This window comes from Sapajus apella, unplaced genomic scaffold (genome assembly GCF_009761245.1).
Source record: "Sapajus apella isolate SASKATOON/1434 unplaced genomic scaffold, GSC_monkey_1.0 scaffold177, whole genome shotgun sequence".
NCBI lineage: Eukaryota > Metazoa > Chordata > Mammalia > Primates > Cebidae > Sapajus > Sapajus apella.
Window position 1 is genome coordinate 1,535,822 of NW_022437117.1, and position 6,037 is coordinate 1,541,858.

Genomic DNA, 6,037 nt, shown 5'->3' on the forward strand with positions numbered 1-6,037 from the left:
CTCTTGTTACCCAGGCTGGAGTGCAATGGCGCGATCTCGGCTCACCGCAACCTCCGCCTCCTGGGTTCAGGCAATTCTCCTGCCTCAGCCTCCTGAGTAGCTGGGACTACAGGCACGCACCACCATGCCCAGCTAATTTTTTGTATTTTTAGTAGAGACGGGGTTTCACCGTGTTGACCAGGATGGTCTCGATCTCTTAGCCTCGTGATCCACCTGCTTCGGACTCCCAAAGTGCTGGGATTACAGGCTTGAGCCACCGCGCCCGGCCCAGCCTTTTGTTATAAGTATATATGTGTATATGTATATAGATAGATAGATACAGGTATATATATGTGACACAGTATCATGACTTGGAAAGTTAAAAGCTTATTTTTTTTAATGGCAATATGGAAAAATATAAGGCAAAAAAATTATTTGAAATCTCACTACCAAGGAATTATACCAATGTACACTTTTTTTTTTTGGTCTCACTCTGTTGCCCAGGCTGGAGTGCAGTGGCGTGATCTGGGCTCACTGCAACCTCCTCCTCCTGGGTTCAAGCAATTCTCCTGCCTCAGCCTCCCAAGTAGCTAGGATTACAGATGTGTGCCACGATTTTTAGTATAAAATACTAAAAATTTTATATTTTTAGTGTGAGCCAGCACACCCAGTCTCCATATCCTTATCAATAGTGGGTGTTATCTTATTTAAATCTTGACCCATCTGATGAGTATGTCATTGTTTCAAATTGCATTTCTTTGGATACTAACGAAGTGTTAAACATTTTTTTCCAAATTATTTGGTCATTTATAGAACTTTTATGCATGTATGTTCAAGTCCTTTGCTTATTATTGTCCTGTAATATTCTTTTTCTTAACAAATATAATCTTCTGAGCAGGCATGGTGGCTCATACCTGTAATCACTAGCACTTTGGGAGGCTGAGGCGGGTGGATCGGTCAGGAGTTCAAGACCAGCCTGGTCAAGATGGTGAAACCCTGTCTCTACTAAAAATACAAAAATTAGCTGAGCATGGTGGCAGGTGCGTGTAGTCCCAGCTACTTGAGAGGCTGCAGCAGAAGAATCACTTGAACTCTGGAGGTGGAGGTTGCAGTGAGCCAAGATTGTGCCACTACTGTCCAGCCTGGGTGACAGAGGGAAACTGCGTCTCAAAAAAACAAACAAACAAACAAACAAAAACACCACACACACATGGTTTTTTTTACATACACACATATATATCCGCCCACCTTGGCCTCCCAAAGTGCTGGGATTGCCGACGTGAGCCACTGCACTCGGCTTGCATTGGATATCTTCTTGTCATGTGAGAGCTGCCAGTGGCTTAAGTGAATTTTTGTATATCCAGGCTTCTGCCATGGGCCCTCTTTCTTCTTTCAAGGATTCAAACAAAGGTTTTGGGACTTTTTAATATATACACACACACACACATAAAATCTTCCTTTATATATTAAAGATAGTCCTCATGTTTGTTAGAAATACATCCTAGTTACACTGGTTATTCTAGTTAGCAAAAAAAGAAAGAAAGAAATACATCCTAGTTTGTTATTTTGGGTTCTTTTTAAACACTGCAGCCTGGATTCTTCCTCCCCCAGCACCAGTGAAAAAGTTTGCACTAATGAATTACCAGAGCCACGCTGGATATCTTCTTTTTCTTTTTGGAGACAGACTCTTTCTATCTCTCAGGCTGTGCAGTGGCGTGCTCACGGCTCACTGCAACCTCTGCCTACCAAGTTCAAGCCATTCTCCTGCCTCAGCCTCCCGAGCAGCTGGGATTACTGGGATTACAGGCGTGAGCCACCGCGTCTGGACTGCTTTTTTTCTTTCCTTTCCTTTTTTTTTTTTTAAGACAGAGTTTCACTGTTTTGCCCAGGCTGGAGTGAAGTGGTACAATCTTGGCTCACTAAAATTTCTGGCCCCTAGGTTCAAGTGATTCTCCTGCCTCCTCCTTCTGTGTAGCTGAGATTACAGGCGCCTACCACCACGCCCAGCTAATTTTTGTGCTTTTAGTAGAGACGGGTTTTATCATGTTGGCCAGGCTGGTCTCAAACTCCTAACTTCAGATGACCCGCCTGCCTCCGCCTCCCAAAGTGCTGGGATTACAGGCGTGAGCCACCGTGCCTGGCCATATTGCACCCTCCTTTATATATTTTATTTTATTTTATTTTATTTTTTTTGAGATGGAGTTTCACTCATGTTACCCAGGCTGGAGTGCAATGGCGCGATCTCGGCTCACCGCAACCTCCGCCTCCTGGGTTCAGGCAGTTCTCCTGCCTCAGCCTCCTAAGTAGCTGGGATTACAGGCACGCACCACCATGCCCAGCTAATTTTTTGTATTTTTAGTAGAGACGGGTTTCACCATGTTGACCAGGATGGTCTCGATCTCTTGACCTCGTGATCCACCCACCTCGGCCTCCCAAAGTGCTGGGATTACAGGCTTGAGCCACCGCGCCCGGCCTTATATATTTTCTTTATATGACTTCCAGGTCAGCACCGTCTTTTGATTTCTTTCAGTCACCTTGTTAGTGACTTCTTCTCAGTCTCCTTTGCTGTTTCTTCTTTTACTATACTCATTTTAATGTTTATATTCAGTAAAATTCACTGTTGGTATATAGTTCTATGACTTTCGAAAAATGGTCATAAAGTTGTATAACCAATATTACAATAGTAATAGGGTGAGACTTTGGGGATGTTAAGATGAGGTGAAAGTAGTTTGCGTGTGGGACAGATGTGCATGTTTGGGTCCAGAAGATGGACTGTAGTAGACAAAATCATGTCCTAGCCCCAAAGATGTTTATGTCTTAATCCCAAGAAACTGGGAATATTTTAATTTACATAACAAGAGAATTTGTGGTGTAATGAAATTAGGGATTGAGAGAGATGGTGAGATTTTCTTTAATCAGCTGTGTGGGCCTACAGTAATTTAAAAGGTTCTTTTTCTGTTTGTTTGTTTGTGAGATAGTTTTGCTCTTGTTGCCCAGGCTGGAATGCAATGGCATGATCTTGGCTCACTGTAACCTCTGACTCCCAGGTTCAAGCGATTCTCCTGCCTTACCCTCCCAAGGAGCTTGGGTTACAGGCGTGCACCACCATGCCTGGCTAATTTTGTATTTTTAGTAGAGATGGGGTTTCACCATGTAGGTCAAGCTGGTTTGGAACTCCCGACCTCAGGTAATCTGCCTACGTCATCCTCCCAATTAGCTGGGATTACAGGTGTCAGCCACCGTGCCCAGCTTCTGTTTACCTTTTAAACTTTTTACTTATTTATTTTTGTAGAGATGAGGACTCACTATATTGTCCAGGTTAGTCTGGAACTTCTGTCCTCAAGTGATCCTCCAGCCTCAGCCTCCCGAAGTGCCGGGATTACAAGTATGAGCCACTATGCCTATCCAAAAGGAGGCTTCTAAAAAGCATGAAGATACAAGAAAATATTGTAGACGAGTTTTACAATTGTGGCATAGGAAATGACTTTCTAAATGATTTGAAACCAGAATCTACAACATGTTTAATGTTTTGTAGTAATTTACATCAAGAAAAAATTTTTAATTGGAAAGAATTGCGTGTATCCGGATTAAAAATAGAGGTCAGGAGATGGGAAATCCGGGCCGGGCGCGGTGGCTCAAGCCTGTAATCCCAGCACTTTGGGAGGCCGAGGCGGGTGGATCACGAGGTCAAGAGATCGAGACCATCCTGGTCAACATGGTGAAACCCCGTCTCTACTAAAAATACAAAAAATTAGCTGGGCATGGTGATGCGTGCCTGTAATCCCAGCTACTCAGGAGGCTGAGGCAGGAGAATTGCCTGAACCCAGGAGGCGGAGGTTGCGGTGAGCCGAGATCACGCCATTGCACTCTAGCCTGGGTAACAAGAGTGAAACTCCGTCTCAAAAAAAAAATAAATAAATAAAATACAAAATTAGCTGGGTATCATGGTGGGCACCTATAATCCCAGCTACTCAGAAGGCTGAGGCAGGAGAATGGCTTGAACCTGGGAGGCAGTGGTTGCAGTGAGCCGAGATCATACCATTGCACTAAAGCCTGGGCAACAAGAGTGAAACTCTTGTCTCAAAAAAAAAAAATAATAATAATAAGGGAAGTGTACTCCTGAAAAGTTTATAATAATTTATATAGAAAACTAGGTATTGGCTGGGCGTGGTGGCTCACACCTGTAATCCTAGCACTTTGGGAGGCCAAGGTGGGTGGATCACCTGAGGTCAGGAGTTCAAGACCAGCCTAGCCATCATGGTGAAACCCCATCTTTAAAAAAAAAAAACAAAAACTAGGTATTAATAGAAGAGGCCGGGCTGGGCGTGGTATCTCATTCCTGTAATCCCAGCACTTCGGGAGCTGAGGTGGGCAGATCACCTAACGTCAGGAGTTTGAGACCAGCTTGGCCAACATGGTGAAACCCTGTCTCTACTAAAAATACAAAAATTATTGGCCGGGCGCGGTGGCTCAAGCCTGTAATCCCAGCACTTTGGGAGGCCGAGGCGGGTGGATCACGAGGTCAAGAGATCGAGACCATCCTGGTCAACATGGTGAAACCCCGTCTCTACTAAAAATACAAAAAATTAGCTGGGCATGGTGGCACGTGCCTGTAATCCCAGCTACTCAGGAGGCTGAGGCAGGAGAATTGCCTGAACCCAGGAGACGGAGGTTGCGGTGAGCCGAGATCGCGCCATTGCACTCCAGCCTGGGTAACAAGAGCGAAACTCCGTCTCAAAAAAAAAAAAAAAAATACAAAAATTAGCTCAGTGTGGTGGCAGGCACCTGTAATTACCAGCTACTAGGGAGGCTGAGGCAGGAGGAATTGCTTGAAGCCGGGAGGCAGAGGTTGCAGTGAGCTGGCATCATGCCATTGTACTCCAGCCTGGATGACAAGAGCAAAGCTTCATCTCAAAAAAAAAAAAAAGAAAGAAAAGGGCCAGGTGAGGTGGCTCACACCTGTAATCTCAGCACTTGGAGAGGCCGAGGTGGCAGATCACCTGAGGTCAGAAATTTGAAACCAGCCTGACCAAGATGGCTCCAACTCTAAAGAAATGGACAGTTAATAATATTTACAGTTCAATAGCTAGTTTCTTAAATCTTAAGAAATTTGAAACTAGACAAAATACACAATTTAACTGAGTTTTAGGCAGGAGAGTAGGAATATGTTCATTCAACTGTAAGTGTGCCCAATCAAACCTCAGGTAGAAATGGCAGAGTCATACAGAAACCATAACTCAGAACATATGGATAAAAGGAAACATTTTTACTTGTTCTTTTTATTTAAGGTACAAAGAATAGTACATAAAGTGAAATGTCCATCACCTAGACACAACAATTATTATTTTGTCACATTTGCTTCATTGATTGTTTTTTTTTTTTTTTTGGCTAGAGCTCTTTAATAAAAATCACAGAAATAGTTTCACCCCTAAATATTTTACTCTGGATAAAAGCATTTCCTAAATCATAATGCTGTCACACCTAACAGAATTAACAGCCCTGTTATCACCTAATGCCCTGCCATATTCATTTTCCTGAGTCAGAAATGTCTTTTTTGGGTTGGGCCTGGTGGTTCATGCCTATATTTCTAGCACTTTGGGAGGTCGAGACAGGAGGATCACCTGAGGCCAAGAGTTCAAAATGAGCTTGGTCAACATAGTAAGACCCAGTCTCTACTAAAAAAAAAAAATTAAATTAAAATTGCCTGTGGCAGGTTGGGCACAGTGGCTCATGCCTTTAATTCTAGCACTTTGGGAAGTGGAGGCAAGAGGATCACTTGAGCCTAGGAGTTTGAGCCCAAGCTGGGCAACAAAGTGAGACCTCATCTCCTCAAAAAATCAAAAGTTAACTGAGTAGCAGGTGCCTGTAATCCCAGCTACTCAAGAGGCCGAGGCAGGAGAATCGCCTGAACCCAGGAGGCAGAGGTTGCAGTGAGCTTAGATCGCGTCATTGCACTCCAGCCTGGGCAACAAGAGCGAAACTCCATCTCAAAAAAAAAAAAAAAAAAAGTTAACTGGGCACGGTGGCATGCATGCCTGGGGTTCCAGCTACTCAGGAG